General features: G+C 41.6%; 1 protein-coding gene across 1 annotated transcript in view; it reads right to left on the bottom strand.

The window, feature by feature from the left end:
- Mnat1 (MNAT1 component of CDK activating kinase) overlaps window positions 1–21,087 on the bottom strand; it is a 188,055-nt gene that overhangs the window by 166,270 nt on the left and 698 nt on the right. The gene's annotated exons all lie outside the window — the stretch shown is intronic.

Raw genomic sequence — 21,087 nt, 5'->3', positions numbered from 1 at the left:
AAATCTAAACTGAAGAGACACTACTTCAACTGCAAGGACACATTTCATTATCTCAGGGACAGCACAAGTGGTCTCGTTCAGAAGGTGCTAGGGCGTTACTACAATGCAAAGGAGACTGTCTGCTGTCAAGACAACAGAGATGATTTTATATATATATATATATATATATATATATATATATATATATATATATATTTCCAGACAGGATCTCTCTATGTAGCTCTGGCTAGCCTGTTCATCTTTTTTAATTTTTTCCACATGTTTTAGGTTTATTTTTAATTATGTATCTGTGTATAGTACAGGCACCTGAGTACAAGGGCCTAAAGAGAGAAGAGGGCTTCAGATCCCCTGGGGCTAGTTACAGGGAGTTGTGAGCCACCCCATATGGGTGCTGGGAACTGAACTCAGGTCCTCTGTGAGAGAACCACCGAGCTATTTACACAGCCTCTACACTTATTTAGTATAAGCATGTGTGTGGACATGCATGCGTGCATACATGCATATCGTGTGTGTGTGTGTGTGTGTGTGTGTGTGTGTGTGTGTGTGTGTGTATGTGTGTGTGTGTGTGTGTAAAACTGTGCACATGCCCAGGCCTCAGCGCTCATGGATATAATAGGGCAACTTGAGGTTCACTTCTTCCAAATTGGGTCCCGGAGATCGCAGTGGCCAGGCCTGGCGGCAAGGCAAGCACCTTTACCCACTGGCCTGTCATCCAGATCCAGGACCTCCTCCCACTCCGCGACCTTCCTGCCGCAGCCTCTGAGGCATCTCTCACAGCCACCTGCGGGGCCTCGGCACTGAGCTGACTGGGGCAACAGGAAATGACAAAAGGACAGATGCATCTACAGGAAAGCTGGGATGGGGGTGGTGGGCTCGGAGAGAGAGGGACCATCTCCTGGAGACTCAGCCCAGAGGGTCAGCTACTCTCAGGATGGGGTCTCTGCAGGGGAGCCATGGCAGGAAGCACTTCCTAGAGGAGGAGCCCCTGTCGATACTTTCTGCAGATACAACCATGCTACTCCGACCAGGAAGGCCTTGCCATTCCTGAGGGTCTGCGGCATTGGTGTCCTTGACAAGGCTGCCTCTTATCTTGAGCGCTCGTTCATACAGGAATACACTCACTCCCGTATCCGCCCCCATCTTATTTCCTAGATGTTCCTGATGCGCCTGATGTCTAGTGCAGCCACAGCTCTGTGCAGTCTCTACAGCCTGACTAAGAAAGAAAGAAAACAGGGCAGCCTCCGGCCTGGGTTGTCCTCCTTTCTCAAGAACTAGAAAAACTCAAACACCAGGAAGGTTGTCCTCCTGCATCATGCCTCACTCAGGGCTGCTTGGAAGCTCTGGGCACAACGTCTCGGGAGAATTCTTCTGGACCCTGGTGAAGCTACAACAAGGTTCTTCCCCTTTGGTGAGCATGTGTCGTGCATTCAAAAGGTCCTGTACAGGGGCACGTGTGCGGTTAGAGCAGCTCCCTGGGCTAGAGGACACTGCGCCTGGTCCTTCCATAATTCTGTAGCCAGTCCTGATTGACAAGTAAGTAATCGCTCCTCTGGGTTGAGGTCAGATGTCCGTCATGCTTAGCCAATCGGAAGGAGGCCAGGCATTGTCACTGAGGGTGCTCTGAGTAAGTCCTGGAGTATATAGAGCCATAGCCCATAGGCTGGCTGTACATGCTGTTTAACGTCCTGAAAGGATTTGAAAGGCAGAGTCTCAGGAGAACACACCATTTGGTTTGGGTCCTGCGGAACAGGCCTCTCAAACATGGGAAGGCAGTTAAAACCATCAGGGACTTACCCCAAATGTTCCATCCTAAACAAGGTTTGTGGGAAGAGGGTAAGCTTCCTCCCCTCATATCTCATGGTGGCCCAGACCCAAGGTGCAATTCACCATGGGTTAAGTGACCATATCTTCATAGTCACTTTCCTCAGCATCTGAGGTACCAGGCAGGTTGAAACAAGCACATGAAGTGAGTTTGCCTCTCCATCTCTTTCCTGTCTCTGCAGGTCATGGGGGCACTGTTGGAGCTGCACTTGTGGCCCTCTGTGACTTTCTGTGGCTGTCTCTCAGGCACAAGTGGTCAGCTCTTTGTAACCTGAGGGACGGCCTACAAGGCTGGACTTCCAGATCCAATCTGACAGAGCCTGCCCTTTTATGAGCAAATGGCCAAGAACCTATGAAATCACATATAAGATTCCATATACCAAAAGTAAAAAGAGGAATACATTTGGGTCCTTCAGCCATATCATTCATTAATACAGGGGTACACTCGCCCCCACACACCACTAATCTTGGATCCGTAAACACGTTTCTCTACTAATAATTAAGTCACAAAAGCATACAACTTTAGGCAACAAGGTAGTAACTATTAAAAAATAAATAAATGACATCTTGACATCTTTGTGAATAACTGTATATTTCTAAAAATGCTCAATTTCACATTATTTTATTTCCATTTTAACTGATTTCCAATGAACATACCTGCCTACCACTGACATTAAGTTTTTTTCTATATTCTAACTGTTAAGTGGTAAACAATCTTTAAGACACTGTGAAATCTAAGAATATGACTTAAAGAAACCTCTGGGTATCACTGCTGAACATCCAATCTCTTTAACAATGGGGGGGGATCCCTTTTTTAATTATATGCTGTAAAAGTTCACAATTTCATGTACAATATAGTATGAGACATTACCAATTCATGAGGCATTACCAAGCAGAAACTTTCTGAGCAAACACACTATGTCCCAAAATGAAGAAATTCTGTTTTAAGCTTTTTGGATATAGCTTTTCCTCTGTCTTCAACAAAATATATTATATATACTGTTTTCATGCTGACCAAATAGAGCTGTACTATTTCCCTGTATGTGTACTGGTGTTCACATATGTACATATGTATGTAGAGGCCAGAGGGCTACTTCAGGTGTCTTCCTCAATTACTTTCCAGTTGTTGTTTTTTTTTTTTTTTCTTAAAACTTACTTATTTTATGTGTATGAGTGTTTTGCCTTCCTGTATGTATGGGCACTGTATGTATGCCTGATGCCCACAGAGGCCAGAAGAGGGCAATGGATTGCCTGAAAATGGAGTCAAGGATGCCTGTGAGCTGCCATGTCTGTGCTGGGAACCAAACCCAGGTCCTCTGCAAGAGCAGCCAGTGCTTTACCTACTGAGCATCTCTCGAGCTCTCTCCATGTTACTTTTTGAGACAGGGTTTCTCACAGAACCTCGAGCTGGCTGACTCAGCTAGACTGGCTGGCCAGGGAGCTCCAATGAGCCTACTGTCTGCCTCCCCAACACAGGAATTACACAAACACATTACTGCACCCAGTTTCGTTTTGTTTTGTTTTTTTCCTTTATGGGGGTACTAGAGATTGAATTCAGGTCTTCATGCTTATGCAGCAGTCAATTTACTGAGCTATCTCCCCAAGAACCAATACCATTTCTCCCCCCGCCTTGTAAAATTTATTTTTATTTTGTATGTATAAGCGTTTTGCCTGCATGTATGGACATACACTTTGTGTATACCTGGTGTCCACAGAGACCAGAAAAGAGTGTCAGATCCTCTGGAACTACACTTACAAACAGTTGTAAAGTTACCATGTGAGTACTGGGAACCTGGGTCCTCCATAAGAATAGCAGGTGCTCTTAACCTCTGAGCCATTTCCCCAGCCCCCCAATATCATCTCTCAATGACAAATTTCCAGTGAACAAATGTAGTATACAGCATTATATGTACGTCAACACAATTCAACATTTCATTTGTCCCTCAGTTTGGCTGCAATCACTGTTTTAAAAAAGGTAAAAGTACTTCTTCCTTAGAAGCCATGGTGGTTTGAATGAGAAATGTCCCCACGGGCTCAGGCACCACTTGGTCCTCAGTTGGTGGTATTATCTGGGGAAGTTATGAGGAGATGCAGCCTTGAATGAGGACGCACAGGACAAGCTTTGAGAACTGTTCCACTTCCAGATCATTCTCTTTACTTCATGCTTGTGGCTGAAATATGATCTCTCAGCTTCCTTCTCCTGCTATCATATCTGCCACTTGCCTCCCCACCATGATGGACTCATATGTCTGGAACTATAAGCCAAAATGCTTTCTTTCATAAGTTGCTTTTGATCATGGTGTTTATCACAACAAAAGAAAAGCAACGGATAAAGAAGTTGGTACCAGAGAGTGGGTTATTGCTGGAAAGACCCTGACTGTCTTGTTTTTTAAAGAAACGTGGAAGATTTTGGAACTCTGGTCTAGAAAGGCAGCTGAATGCTAGAAGCAGACCTTTATCTGGCCATTCTAGTAAGAGCCTGGAAGACAACAGTGCTGACAGCCATGTGGACTGTGGACGCCCAGCTCAGGTTTCTGGGGAAGCAAGAACTTTAAAGCAACTGGGCTAGAGACCTTCTGCCCTTGTCCTCAGAACTTGCCTGCAGCAAATTAAAAAGTAATGGACTAATTCCTTTGGCAGAGGAAATTTCAAGACAACATAATGTTGAGTCTGTGCATGGTTGTTCCTGATAGCATGTATGCAGGTCTAGAATGGAAAAGAGCAAGTGGGGAGGAAAGAAATACAAAATGTACACTTTAGAGAGGGAAAAAGCACTAGGAAGCTTAACATTACATCCCAGGTATGTGCAGGAAGAGGCTGGAGCTGTTAGGTGGATAGGTGATACAAAGGGGCCTCTTTCTCTGCATTAGTACCTCAAGCAAGACCCTACCCAGCTAAGCTTCCAAACTATGAAGGCAAGCACGTGGCATTTTCTACTCCTAGAAAACAACTGAAAAAAAGCTTCTGCTAATGTGATTTAAGGGAACAAAGGTCCATCCCAAGTTGGTAACAGAACTTAGAACTGCTGTACACATAATGCTGAGTTTAGAGGGATAAAGGATGAAAGAGTAAGGGGACCTGGACTCTTCCTCTGTAGTTTCAGAGAGCCACTGAGGCTAGGCAGTGTGTGGCAGAGAAGTCCCTGGATAATGGCCCTGAGAGGCTACAGTGTGCAGCTGTAAAAGTGAACCCTACTTCATAGTGGAGTCCTGAAATGTTGGAGATGCCAGAGCCATGGGATATCTGCCAAAGAGAGCTACATACAAGGAGTAGAACCAGCCCAAGAGCAAGATATACTTAGCAAATAGCAAAGTTTGAGGAGCAAAGTCATATGAGCCCTTTGAAACTAAAGCCCCAGACATTGGACATGGAGCTACAGGATAGGGTGTTTGCATTAAAGGGTTCTTATCATGTCCAAAACTTCCTCACTACGTTGCCACTCCTTCCTTTAGAATATGTATATTCTGTGCCATTATGCTAGAAGTTTGTAATTTGCTTGTTTGTTTTAAGGAGGTTACAGTTAAAAGTCTGTCTTGATGGATCTCTGAGACAGAGGCCAGCTTGGTCTACAGAGCTAGTTCCAGAACAGTCAGGGCTACACAGGGAAATCCTATCTGGAAAAACCTTGAGTCTCAGAAAAGACTTTGAACTTTTAAACAGTATTAAAGACTATGAGAGACTATGGGAACTTCTCAAGTTCCACGAGATGAAGTTTGCATTATGATCCAGCCATGAGGCTATGGTGGGTCAGGAAGTGAAATGTGGTAATCTGAATGAAAAGTGTTCCCCCACAAGCTCAGACACCTCAACACTTAGTTCCCAGGTTGGTAGCACTGTTTGGAGAGATTATGGGGCGATGCAGCCTTGCAGGGGGAAGTGTACCATTGGAGCCAGGGTTGAGAGTTCATAGCCTCATCCCCTTCCAGCTCTCTGCTTCTGTCTGTGTTTGAAGATGTGATCTTGCAGCTTTTCTACCGCCATGCCTGCCACCTGCTGGCACGCCTCCCTGCCATGATGGACTCCTCCCTCTGGAACTGTAAGCCAAATTAAACTCTTTCTTCCATAACTTGCTTTTGGTGATGGTGTTTTACCACAGCAACAGGAAAGTTACTGACACAGAAGCCTTCCATTAAGAAAGCTAAAGTGATTACTTCAATATACATAAAGTAAACTTAAATAAAATAAATAAACTTCAACACAGAGCATTTCCAGATTCCAAGGAATGAATGTTCAATAAAAGGAAAGACTGATGAAAAAACATAACATTTATAAATATACATTTGCTTTAACAGAGATTCAAAATGTAAGTGACAAAATCTGGCTGAATTAAAGATATATATAATTTCATAATTATAGCAGAAGGTCTTAAGACTTCATTCTCATCAAGTGATAGCTCAATTAGACAAAAATCAGTGAGGCTATAGATTTGACTAACAAGAAAAGCCTGACCTAGTCTATATTTATAGACCACGACACCAGTCCTGTACAACACACCTCTTTTTTTGTTTGTTTGTTTGTTTGTTTGTTTGTTTGGGTTCTTTTTTTGTTTTGTTTTATTTTGTTTGTTTTTCTAGACAAAGGTTCTCTTTGTAGCCGTGGCTGTCCTAGAACTTGCTTTGTAGACCAGGCTGGCCTCGAACGCACAGAGATACGCCTGCCTTGGCCTCCCAAGTGCAAGCACTGGGATTAAAGGCGTGCATTACCACTACCTGGCTACAACACACCTCTTTTTCTCACGTGTACATGGTATTTAACAAAACAATGGTGAAGGCCACTAAATATCAAATGTTAATATATCTATCTCTTAACGTATTTTCTGACCACAATGAACTTAAATTATAAATTAACAACAAAAGATATGTACAAAAGCACCAAATACATAGCAACAGACTTCTAAACAATTTAAAGGTAAAAGTAGTAATCCAGAGTAAGAGAAAAATAATAAAATGGACAGAAATCAATGAGAGGCCAAATAGATAATAGAAAATAAAAGCTAACCACACTGAAAGCCAGATCCTTGAAGGGAGAAACAAAATTGACAAATCTCTAAATAAGAATAATAAAACGAAAATAAAACTGATTTTTATAAACATTAAAAGAACAATAGACTGCTGGGCGGCGGCGGTGCATGCCTTTAATCCCAGCACTCGGGAAGCAGAGCCAGGCGGATCTCTGTGAGTTTAGGCCAGCCTGGTCTACAGAGCAAGATCCAGGACAGGCACCAAAGCTACACAGAGAAACCCTGTCTCAAAAAACCGAAAAAAAAGAAAGAAAGAAAAGAAACAATAGACTACTATGAAAACTTTATGCCAACAAATTCAACAATTAGAAGAGAGTAAATTCTTGAGAAACTGACAAGAGACAACATTATATTATATACTGTTAAAAACATTAAATTTTCAAAGACCTTCCCTAAAGAAAAAGACACAGGCCCAGGAGCTTGTATTGGCAATTTCTATTAAGGACTCAAAGAAGGAATAGCATCAATAGTATATAACATAAAATTTCAAAATATTAGGCCGGGTAGTGGTGGCGCATACCTTTAATCTCAGCACTCGGGAGGCAGAGGCAGGTGAATCTCTGTGAGTTTGAAGCCAGCCTGATCTACAAAGTGAGTTCCAGGACAGGCTCCAAAGCTACACAGAGAAACCCTGTCTCAAAAAACAAACAAACAAAAATTATAAACTATTTGGGGAAATGATATGTCTTGTGCTAAGCAACTAATAACAACCCCATCCCTCTGGATGCGTGTTATACAGCGTCCTTTCCCCAGTCCCCTAGGGGACTTACTACCATATAACTGAATATGACATGTCCAAGATAAGATTTTTATTTTTATTTTGTTCTGTTTTTTGTAACTCACTCAGTTACTCACTCGAACTCACAGAGATCCTCCTGTCTCTACCTCCCGAGTGCTGGGATTAAAGGCGTGCGCAATTACACCAGGCCTCCAAGATTAGATTTTAAAACAGAGTTGCAGGGCTAGAAAGATGGCTGAGCCACAAAAGCTTTTGTTGCTCTTGCAGAGGACCCAGGTTTCAATTCCTAACACCTACATGATGGCTCACAACCATCCATAGGCATGCAAACGATGCACACACATGCAGTCAAAAGCATTTATACACAGAAAATAAATAAATAGGAAAAACTAAAAACACTTGTTTCCATGTTGGGGACTTAGCCTGGGGGAAGCCACCCTACCATGAATGACAGGCAACTCAGTGGAGAGAAAGCATGTGCAGATCTTCCCAGGCCTGCTAATACCACACAAGCAAATGTGATGGCTGATTTCAGCACCAGTAACAACTGCAACTAATGTCATACTTAATGGTAAAAGATTTCATCTCATCACCCCAAAGATGAAGAAGAAGATAGCGCCCATTTTTATAACCCTCATTCAGCACCAGGCTAGAGGTTGTATGTTATGGAATAATCTTTTTGTATACTGTGGAGTTAAGTCTTTGGCAAGGCACCTTCTGATTGGTTTAATAAAAGAACAGACTGGCTGGTAACTAGGCAGGAGGTATAGGCAGGACAGCCAGAGGATGGTAGGAAGGGCAGAGTCTGAGGAGTCATGAGCCAGACTCGGAAGTTCATTCATGAGGTAAATGAGCCTTGGGGCAGCATGTAGATTAATAGAAATGGGTTCATTTAAGTTTTAAGAGCTAGCCGGAGACAAGTCTAAGCTATTGGCCAAGCACTTATAATTAATAATAAGTCTCTGAATGGTTATTTGGGAGTGGCTGCTGAGACACAGAGGAACTCTATCTACAGTTGTAGTTTGCATTAATACTAAATAACAGCATGCATGGTGGCACACACCTGAAATCCCACCACATGGGAAATGGAGGCAAAAGATTCAAAACTTCAATATTATCCTCAACTACACAGAAAATTGAGGCCAGCATAGGATATGAGACCCTATCTCCACACCCATTCAAAAAAAAAAAAAAATCCTGACTAAATAAAGTTCGGAATGGATGAAACAAACCTGTCATATTTACAAATAATAACTGTAATACTAAAATGATTGCTTTACACTGAAAATCCTAAGGAAGACTACAGGCCAACTGCTGGAACAAATTTAACAGGATTGTATTATATAAAACCACTACTGAAAAGTTCAATTCTTATATTAGTATCAAATGTCTAGAAAGTGAAATTTTTTAAACAAGTAGAACAAAAGAACTGCCTGAGAATAAATGTAATAAATAAAAGACAGCTGAGACCGCTGCACTGAACACTACTGCCCACCGTTGTCTGAAATAAAGACCTAGATAAATGAGAGGCTATTGTCACCGTCACAGGTTAGCACACTCAGTAGTTTTTAAATGGCAGTTTTCCCCACATTTAATGTCAACCCCAATCAATTCTCTAACAGGCTTTTTTTTTTTTTAAGTTATCAAAATAGTTTAAACTTTATATGGAAATTCTAAGGGCATAGAATAATCAAAGAAACTTTTTTAATGAAAAGGTGAAAACAAATTGGGCAGTGGTGGTGCACGCCTGTAATCCCAGTACTTGGGAGGCAGAGGCAGGTGGATCTCTGAGTTTGAGGCCAGCCTGGGCTACAGAGCGAGATCCAGGACAGCCAGGATTGCTGCACAGAGAAGCCCTGTCTGGGTGTGTGGGGAGGAGGGGTGCTGAAAGATTCACAGTGCCCCGATTCCAATATTTACTACAATATTCTGTAAAGGTCAGTTCATTACATTAGCTGAGACATGGTGTCATGTGTGACAGCTTAGCCCTGGACTCACCCTGAAGCCATGGACTTGGGTTCCTCTTGCTGCTACCTGTCAAGTGCCAGGATTTCAGGGGTGCACCACCACACCCAGTTTACCTGGTGCCGAGGAGGGGTTTGTGCATGTCAGGCAAGCACTATCAACTGAGCTGCATCCCAGTGCCAGCAACATCTTAAAGACAAAAAATGTATACTTTTAGCTGGGCATGATGGCATGTGCCTGTAATTTCAGCACCGGGAAGGCTGAGGCGGAGGATAGCAGATGGTAGGCCAGCCTGGATTACATAGCAAGACTTTGCCTCAAAAAGAAAAGGAAAACAATTCTTGCTTAAGGTAATTTCAATGTAATTTAGAGATCTAAAATATATGTTGAAATAGATGTTTCTTTCTGCATTATTCAGATTATGAATGCCTTGTTTGTATTTCAGGCATTCATTAATGTTTAATTTCTTTTGGAGGTTAATTGCAAAAAGCGATCTATGTAATGTGCTTCAATTAAATGCAAAGTCATACACTTTAAAGTGGGAATCCTCTTGATGATAACAACCATGACTAGGGTAAATTTAGTGCTTCTAACTTTTCCTTGGAAAATGCATTGCATTTCTTGTTTACTTTATGTGTTTTGGATTTATATTATTTGAAAAGAGAATGGAAACTAAACATACATTATGTGAAGGAGTTAGTATGTAATAAACTAGACATTATTGAAAACATGGCCCAAGTAGATTGATTACTGTAGTATTTCATGAAAGAGTCCTAAGAGTGGATAAGCTCAGGGTGTATGTTTTCTTTTAGGCACTGGGGTATGGGTGTGCTAAGGACCTGTTCTGCCGCTGTAATGGGTCCCCACTCCAGTTACTGTTTCTCTCACAAGATATGTGCCATGTTGAACCTGGCACATGGTGGCTGATGTTCTTTGGGTACACAATATATTATGTATTGTGATTATTACTTAGAGTGATGCTGTCAGTCTCAAGTGTTACAGAATGTCTGATGTTTGCGATAATGGAAAGTTCAGATACACTGAGCATTATTGGTCATCCCATGTAACCACAGGTAGTAATTTCAGTGCCTGAGTATCTTTGTGTATATGTGAGTATAAAGGATACATTTCCTCTTTCCTTTCTTCCCTTTCCCTCCCTCCCTCCCTCCCTCCACCCCTCCCTCCCTCCTTCCTTCCCTCCCTCCTTCCTTCCTTCCTCTTTTTTATGATAGTGACATACTTCATAGCCCAGGCTAGCCTGGAATTCACTATGTTATGCAGGTTGGCCTTGAACTTGAAGTAGTCCTCTTGTCTTAGCCTCTGGAGTGCTTGGATTATAGGTGTGCACTACTACACTTGGATTTTCTTTTTCCTTCTTATGGTGATGGCAAGGTAATGGAGCCCTCATCAAGCCACGTTATCAACCCCAATAGACTATATTTCTTCTTCCCATTCTCCTTTCCTCCCCTCCTCTCCTCTCCCTTTCCCTCCTTCCCTCCCCGTCCCTCTTCTACCCCTCCATCCCTCCTTTCCTGCAGCAGGTTCTTGCTGTGAGCCTCAGTTAGTCTGGAACTTGTATCTCACCTGAACTTTCCAAGTGTTGAGGTTCCAGATACTCACCACTGCACCTGCCTTCAATAGGGTATATTTCTGGAAGTAGGGTGCATATTTATAGTTTTGGTAAATGCTACCATTTTTTCTTTTCTTTTTCTCAGTTTTATTAAGATATAATAAAAACATATATTTGAAGTACATAGTTTAATCAGCTTTTAAATATGCACCCATGTAGTCATATTAGGGATATGTTTTCAAGATTGAGCAGATATATTTTAGATAAACAGGTCATCTTCAAACCCTTCAGAGATCTATAGAATATGGCATTTAAAATGTTTTAATAACTTAGAAAATTTTTCTTTTTTGTTATGACTATGAGACATGTCGGCTCCTGGCAGTACCAATCTACTTCAGAGAAAATGGGCATTGAAAAAAACTGCAATTGGAGTTAACTTTCATTGTGGCAAAAGTTAGCCACTGGACAACAAAGTATCCTCGAATCAACTGCTGACAAACAGGACAGACAGGACACGAAACAAAGGACTACTGATTCTTGCCAAAACAAGTGTGGTTATGGCTTTATCAAAAGGCATCTTCTGAGGCCAGGACAATATGGCCCCATCCCTGAAGTGGCCTTCGCAATCCGGAAAAGGTACAGTGCCCTTTTCTTCGAAGGCAGCTGAACAGGCAGTGGGCCGATGGCTTCTGATGTGCAATGGAACAGCAGCTGAAACAGTTATTCTTGAAGAGTAACTAAGCTCACACCTCTCAATAGTAGACTGGCATTTAATAGAGGGATGTGGCGAAGAACGGGATACTGAGATGAAGCCACATATACACAGCCAAGAAGAATGGACAGCTGAATTAAAAAAACATCAACAATTTCCAGAATTTAAAATCCTGAATCATGACAGGACACTAGTGGAATTCAGGTGTTTCTGGTACATGGACTGCTCTCACCAAATGTGAGGTCGAACTGTTGACCTTGTGTACATCCTACTTCACAAATGAGTCTGTCAGATACGCTAAGCCTATAGGCTGAAGATGATGCCCCCAACACTGCGGAGAAATCTCAGATAACTGTCCAGACAGCTGGCTGTTTCTGTCAACTCACAATTTTTTGGAAATTGCTTACATGTACTTCCTGTTTTTATTTTTGTTAGCTAATATTATTTCCTTCTTGGGTCTCTGAGGGAGTTGAAGATTAGTTAGTTATAATTGAAGATTAATTAGGATAGAAAGTGAATTAGATACATTTTGGACTTACCAAAATAAGATAGATAATGGAATTATTTTCTCTGAATTTGTCAAATACAAATGGACTAGATATTGTTTAGGTATTTATTACTTGTATATATTGTATATAGTTATTGTACTTTTGTATATAGTTTTTCTTATGTTAGTTATAAGCTTTTTCCTTTTTTCTTTTTGTTAAAATAGAAAAGGGGAAATATGGTGATATTTTATTTCGTACTAAAATATTATTTGTATGTTAATAAATGAAGTTGCCCGGGGGTCAGAGCTATTAGCAAGCCATAGGAAAGCTGGGCAGTGGTGGTGCATGCCTTTAATCCCAGCACTTGGTAGACAGAGCTAGGTAGATCTCTGTGTGTTCAGGGATACAGCCAGAATTGGCGACACACACCTTTAATCTCAATACCAACCATAGAAGACCTGGAGGTCTGTACAGACAGGCAGTGACGAGGTGGTGGTCATGTGGTTGGGTTTACAACCAATGAGAAGGCAGAGCCGAAAGTCTTTATAAAGACTTTAACACAGGAAGTAGCTCAGGTTCGGAGAGGTAGGACCACCGCAGGAGGAAGGGTAAGGTTTTAGCTCTTGGCTCTGACCTCTTGGCTTTCTTCTTTGCATTGGTTCTGTGTTTCTTATTTAATAAGACAGTTGGTTACATCTACACACCCATGAAACCATCATCATATTTTTATCACCTTATTAAATTTCCTATGTCACCAGCTGGTGATGGCGAATACCTTAATCCTAGCACTCTAGAGACAGAGGCAGGCAGATTTCTGTGAGTTCCAGGCAAGCCTGGTCTACAAAGTGAGTTCCAGGACAGCTAGGGCTATATACTTAAGGAAACTCCTTTTCAGAAAGAAACCAATAAGGCAGGGGCAGTAATTAGTCAAGAATGGGTCTGTTTCTGAGTTCATTTCTTACTGATTATATGTAACTTTGCCAGTATACCCAGGTTGCTTTGATTACCAGAATATTGTAGTAAATATTGGAATCGGGGCACTGTGAATCTTTCAGCACCCCTCCTCCCCACACACCCAGACAGGGCTTCTCTGTGCAGCAATCCTGGCTGTCCTGGATCTCGCTCTGTAGCCCAGGCTGGCCTCAAACTCAGAGATCCACCTGCCTCTGCCTCCCAAGTACTGGGATTACAGGCATGCACCATCCCTGCCCAATTTGTTTTCACCTTTTTATTAAAAAAGTTTCTTTGATTATTCTATGCCCTTAGAATTTCCATATAAAGTTTAAACTATTTTGATAACTTAAAAAAAAAAAGCCTGTTAGAGAATTGATTGGGGTTGACATTAAATGTGGGGAAAACTGCCATTTAAAAACTACTGAGTGTGCTAACCTGTGACGGTGACAATAGCCTCTCATTTACCTAGGTCTTTATTTCAGACAACGGTGGGCAGTAGTGTTCAGTGCAGCGGTCTCAGCTGTCTTTTATTTATTACATTTATTCTCAGGCAGTTCTTTTGTTCTACTTGTTTAAAAAATTTCACTTTCTAGACATTGCTTATTGGGCTGGGAAGATGGCTGCACAGCTAAGAGTGGTCACTGCACAGAACAAGGACCTGAGTTCAGACTCCCAGCACCAGGTAAAAAGCTAGGTGTGCTGGGCGGCGGTGGTGGCGGTGGTGGTGGCGGCGGTGGCGGCGGCGGCAGCAGCACTTGGGAGGCAGAGGCAGACGGGTCTCTGTGAGTTTAAGGCCAGCCTGGTCTACAGAGCGAGTTCCAGGACGGCCAGGGCTACACAGAGAAACCTTGTCTTGAAAAAAAAAAAAAAAGCTAGGTGCAACTACCTGCCCTGGTAACTCTAGGGAGAGAATGAGGGAGACTGCTGGGACTTGCTAGCCACCAGCCTTGCTTCAGGTTTAGCAAGAGACTGTCTCAAGAGCACAAAGTGGAATGTGATAGAGCAGTACCCACTACATCTTCCTTAGGTTTCCAAGTGTGCACAGGTGAGCGCGCGCGCACGCACACACACAGACAGACAGACACACACACACACACACAAACACACACACACACACACACACACACACGTCTATTTGCTCATCAGTGTCAAAGACAGATCCCTTTGCTATCAGTTGGGCAAAAAGTAAGTACAGATACAGAATTTGTATTTATTAACCCTGTATTCATTTATATATATATATATATATATATATATATATTAGGCCCTGGCTGTCCTGGAACTTGCTATGTAGACCAGGCTGGCCACCACTCATAAAAATTCACCTGCCTCTGCCACCCAAGTGCTGGGATTAAAGGCGATAAGCCACCACCGCCCTTCAGTAATAATTCTCTTAGATTTATTTATTTTGTCGTTTTATGTGCATGAGTGTCTGGCCTGCATGTGTGTGCACCACAGGCATGTCTGGTGCCTGAGAAGGTGGTGACATGCCATACGGTACCAGGAATCGAACCCCGGTCCTTTGCAAGAACAACAAATGCTCTTAACCACTGAGCCAACTCTCGAGCCCCAGTAATCATTTTTAAAATATCAATTAAATATGACATATTTGGCAACATATGAAACAATACTAAAATTTGAGCCTTATTTAAAAACAACTTAGTTGTGGCAATAAAGTAAACACTATGGGATTACTTATGAAGAAACTTTATTGAATATTGGTAGATTTCAAGGCATTTGTATTTTAATGGGATGAGTTGTTTACAAGTAAATCAGAGTTAATGTCAGATGCAGTTTGCTTCGGATACCTGGAATCAGAATAGCAGGCCCATTAAATATATATGAATCCATGATGCAGAAACACTGCACCATATTGATGGAGCCCTCATTAATTTTCAATGATGTAGCTAGCCACTATCATATTTGTGTTCTAAAAAAAAGGGGGTATGTAATCATTTGCCTTCATCTCAAAATTCTTGTTTTTTACATGTTTCAATTTAGTTAAATAAAAATCTAACACTCCAAATCATTTCTACTGAAGTTCATTAAACTTTACATTTTCTTTTCTATTTATAGAGGAATCACATACATATTTGTACATATATATGTATGTACACAAAGGATATCTCTTGATACACAACATGAAAATGAAATACAAGAAGTGAAGGTACTGAAATTACTTCCTCTCAAAAGTAGTAAAACTCATTGAGCCTTCTTGTCATCTAATTGTAGTTATGGAATAAATACTGACATTGTTTATAGACCAAAGATAAAGATGCAGCAAAATGCAGCAACGGCCCACAGAACCGTGACTAAATGTTTCAAGTGTTGGCAGTGGTTCTTGTTTGTTTGTTTGTTTGTTTAAACCAGCACCCTGAAAAATAAAATGTAAACAGAGAATTGCTCTAAGTTGATGAATTGCCTTGATAATATAGTATTTTCATTTAATGGTATTTTCACTTTATCCATAGAATTTCAGAGAACTTTACTTAGCAAACATGATTAAAATTTAACTGAAAATCCCTAACAAATGTATACACCGAAGAGTGAAATGGGCTTTGCTTTCCCTGTGTGCCTGAAAAGGAGGGTGGGTACAGAGTACAGGCAAGACCTTTCCATTTTCTAATAACAGGCCTTCCAACTCCCTGTCAATCCTGTTAATAAAATAAACAGCATGCTGTAGCCTGTGCTTTTGTTCAAATTCCTCACTAAGCCCAAGAGCCAAGTCAGACTCTCCTAAGGGCTCTCTCCCCCTTCTCTTCCCTCCTCATCGGCTGACTTATACATCATTTATGCATTTGAAGCCAACCAAAAAATTTGTTCCCTTGGTGCTAAACTTCACCAGTTAATGCATGTCCACTAATCAAAGACCCTTTTCCTAACCAGTTAGGCTGCAGGGTTTCAAACTTCTGACTCTTCTTCTTCTTGGGTCTCACTACGTAGCCCTGGCTAGCCTGGGACTCTCTAGGTAGACCAGACTGGCTTCAAACTTACAGAGATCAGGCCATGCATGGTGGAGCACGCCTTTAATCCCAGAACTTGGGTGCAGAGGCAGGTGGATCTCTGTCAGTTCAAGGCCAGTACAGCCAAGACTATGCTGAGAAACCCTGTCTTTAAAAAAAAAAAAAAAAAAAAGTCATAGCGCTCCACCTGCCTCTGCCTCTGCCTCTGCCTCTGCCTCTGCCTCCCAAATTCTGGGGTTAAAGGCATGCACCAGACCTGCCAATAGGGCAAGTTTCTGTTAATTATTTCTTTAGCAAATAGTACTTTTTTTATTTTTCAAAACAGGGTTTCTCTATTTAACAGCCCTGGCTGTCCCGGAACTCACTCTGTAGGCCAGGCTGGCCTTAAACTCACAGAGATCTGCCTCCCTCTGCCTTCCAAGTCCTGGGATTAAAGGCATGCGCCACCACTGCCTGGCAACACTATCTGATATATCAGTGTTTTGCCTGCACATATCTGTGTGAGGGTGTCAGATACCCTGAAACAGAAGTTACAGACAGTTGTAAGCCACCTTGTGGGTGGGTGCTGGGAATTGAACCTGGGTCCTCTGGAAAGGCAACCAGTGCTCTCAACTGCTGAGCCATCTCTCCAACCCGTCAATTACAAATTTTTATAACTAAATTTTCCTTGTAAAAATACAAACTAATTTCCTCTGCGTCACTCAAGAGAGCTAAAAAAAACACAGGGGGTTGGGGGTACAGAGGAAGAAACAATGGCTGCCATTTTTTTGTTATATGAATACTCTAGTAGTGTTTAAAAACTACTTGAACACAAGATTCACCTAGATAAGTAATATAAAGTAGGGGTCTTCTCCCCACCCCGAAAGAATTATAACAGGGACCAGAATTCTGTATTCTAAGTAGACATCTTGGATGACTCTTTAATATGAGGCAAGTTTGAGAATCAATGACCTGGAAATTTATTGAGTGTACAAGAAAGACTGCAAAAATATCAATTACTAAAGAGCAGTAACTAATAAATTACTGTTGAGCCTTGCTTTTTTTGTCTTTGAAAACAGATTTAATACACTGAAGCAAACTATCTCCAGGCTTACTTCTCATTAAATTATTCCCATTCCACATACCATTTTAGGCTCTATTTGCTAAGTAAAGTAAGAAGCCAATTCACATGCCTTTAATCTCAGCACTTTGTGTATGCATACGTGTCCTGATGAATTCAGTTGGACTTTAATTGTGTAAAGGAAGAAAGTACAAACTCTAGGCAGTTATTCTGGAGATAGGTAATGGTTGGCTTTTACTGGGTGCACATTATATTCCAGACATATATAGGAGGCAGAGGCATGTGGATCTCTGTGAGTTTGAGGCCACTCTGGCCTACAGAGTGAGTTCCAGGATACCTAAGACTTTTACACAGAGAAACCCTGTCTCGAAAAAACAAAATAAAATAAAAACAAGCAAATTATCAGACTCCTAAAACTTAAACCCAACAAACCATTTTTTAATTACATTCATTTACTTCCTTGGGAGAAAAGAGTGTGTCTCAGATCCGAAGACAACTTGCAGGAGGTGGTTTTCTCCTCCCACTCTGTAGGTCCCAGGGATTAAACTCAAGTCACCTGGCTTGATGGCAAACACAATTACCCACTGAGCCATACTGCCAGTCCAAGAAGTTATTTTTAATACAGAATATTGACAATATCTCTTCATAGGTGAGAGTAAATAATTCTTAAATTTACTTGAACTATGCCTCAAGTAATCCCTCACAGTGACCCAGTAGGGTAAACGCAACTATTAAACTGAATGACTAATTTTCACTAAATTTACACATTAAATAGCCAACCTAGGATTAAGAGTCAAGAGGGTTATCATAATACTTATTAGATATACTTCATGCCCACTAAAGAAAGAAGTGATGAAAAACAAATTAATTTTATTTCTGTTTGTATTTATAATCTAAAGGCCAGGTGATTAATATGCCATTGTGTCGGGCTCATACAGAATAAAATAATTTGCATCTGAACGAATAATAATCCTTAAGGTTTAACATACAATTTCCTACTATCTGTTTGAGGCTTAAGGCACAAATTTGGCAATATGACTTCCTAGAAAAGAAGCCCTGAGGGCTACAGAAATGACTCGGAGGACCCAGGTTCAATTCCCAGCACCCACACGGTGGCTCACAACCATCTGTAATTCCAGGTCCAGAAGATCTGACTCCATATATAGAGGAAAAACACATGTAAAATAAGTCTAAAAAAAAGTCCTAAAAGGTGTCCATAAGGCCAAAGACCCTATGAAACTTTCTGATACCAAAGTTCCCTCCTGCATGTGCCCCAGTATCAGCGCTCTGAAGGCCAAGATAGGAGGATCTTGAGTTTGAGGCCAGCCGAGGCTACCTAGCTAGTTCAAGGCCAGCTGAGCTACAAAGCAAAGTCCTGTCTCCAAAGGGGAAGGGGGAGTGGGGAGAGGGGTGCTGGAGAGATGGCTCAGTGGGTAAGAACACTTGCTGTTCAAGCACAGGGACCTGGACTCAGATACCAGTGCCCAATAAAAAAGCTGGGCATGGCCTCAGGAGCCGGTAATCCGAGCACTATAAGGACACTTAGCTAGCTCCAGGCTTAATGAGAAACCCTGTCTCAAAGGAACAAGGCAGAGAATGATACACCAGGACACTGGGCATCCTTTTTGACCTCCATGCATACACCTACACACATGGGTGCACAGACAGATAGACAGACAGACAGACAGACACACACACACACACACACACACACACACACACACACGTTAGCATGGTAGTGCATAGCTAATAACACCAGCACTCAAACTAAGGCAGGAATATCAAGAATTCAAAGTTTGATTGGCTACAAGACACATTCGTGGTCAACCTAGGCTACATGGCAAGACACTGTCTCAAAAAAAAAAAAGTAATAATAAGGACAGAGACAGCCCAGAGATTAAGAGCACCGGCTACTCTTCCAGAAGACTTGGGTTCAATTCCTAGCATTCACATGGCGGCTCACAACCATCTGTAGCTCCAGTCCCAGGCGATCCAGTGTCCTCTTCTGGCCTCTGTTGGCACTGCATGCACATAGTGCACAGATGTACCTTACAGGCAAACACCCATACACACAAAATAAATAAATAGAAGTCTTTAAAAGACACATCAGTTATGCTTTACTGAATGGGTGGAGATCAAGTGTGGGGAAGTTGGTGTGGCTGAAATTCAGAATGCAGCCAATTCCTCGACCAGAGACTCATGGAGGATACCCACAAGTCTTCTAACAACCCCAAAGAATGAGTGCCTTCTCCAAAGCTTTCTAGCCAAAGAGGGTGCTGTTTCCTAATTTGCACACTACTATATATTACTTAAAATAAATGAACATCACTTACTAATTAGTCCCACCAACAAACGTATTAATTAAATGCTAATCCGACAAAACTCAATATAACTAACAATTCAGATATAATACAGAGGACAGAGAAACACAGTAAACAAAGCCAGAGAGAGTCAGCAAACAAAATTCAGATTCTTCAGATTCTTCAGCAGCAGGACAACTCCATCACAAACTATCCAGTATAACAGAAAATAAATGGAACACCTATATCCCAGGCAGGCAGGCAGGCAGACAGTGCGCGCGCACACGCGCGCACGCTCTCTCTCTCACACACACACACACACACACACGGTGGGGGGGGGAGCAACTCTGGGACTGGCAAAAAGAATGTTAAAAGTCAGAATGGGGAGTTCTATGAAACACTGTCATCTAGATATGACCCAGCCACTCCAATCTTGTGTGCACAGCAGCAATGAACATCTGCCCTTCAACATTCCATCACAGACAGAGATGTCCAGGTGGTGGGGGTGGGGAAAGAGCATTTTTCAATGGTGCAGCCACTGGTAGAGTATTTGGGAAGAAGTTCAAAGGGAAAAGAAGGGGAATAGAGTAGGTAATGAAGGATATGATCTCCATACATTGTGTGTATTATATATTTATATATGTACATATATATTTGTATACATACACAGATATATATATATATATCAAAGCTAAAAGAAAAATTGCAGAGAAATTGAACAAAACTTCTCCAAAAATCTAATAGTATGCCAGTCACAGTAGCACATACTTGAAATTCCAGAACTTTTAGGCAGAAGAATTTAAAGTTCAAGGCCAGGCTGGGCTACCAACTGAGGTCCAGTCTTTACAAGTACCTGATAATATACCAACAGTATTCCCCCATTTCCATTTTCCTGCATTCCAGTCGACTATCTTTACTGTATGTTCAATCTTAAACCATTCAGTCACAGCTACACTGTCTAAAATAATGGTTAATTAGGAAAAGGAACCGATTAATGAAATTAATAATCCCATTATGACAATTATAAATACAGCTCATGGTACAATTCACGTCTAAAGACCTTGTCTAACACACTGTAATCCTTTCATAAGAAGATTCAAACTACAGGAACACATGTGCTGAAAATGTTGTAGTACCTTCAACCTCAAGCCACCTTTTACTAAACCACTCCACCATGAAACTCTGACAAACACTTGGACCGAATTCTGCACTTATTCTTCAAAATACACAAAATCACTCTCCCTCCCTTCACCACCAAGCAACCAAAATGCACCTACTTCCTAGAGCCACTTCCTGGGTTCCAGACTCTCGAGACCCACAGTCCTGGGAAGTCTCGGGATCATTTCCTAGGATGAGGGAATGATACCCACATAAACTCACCGTGAGATTGCTCATGGTGAAACGCTACAGTGCCTGGAATATAATGTGCACACAATAAAAGCCAACCATTACCTATCTCCAAAATAACTACCTAGAGCCTGTATTTTCTTCCTTT

The sequence above is a fragment of the Peromyscus leucopus genome, chromosome 14 (assembly GCF_004664715.2).
Source record: "Peromyscus leucopus breed LL Stock chromosome 14, UCI_PerLeu_2.1, whole genome shotgun sequence".
Lineage (NCBI taxonomy): Eukaryota > Metazoa > Chordata > Mammalia > Rodentia > Cricetidae > Peromyscus > Peromyscus leucopus.
Note: the sequence above shows the minus strand (reverse complement) of the source record. Positions and strands in the feature narration are given on the sequence as shown.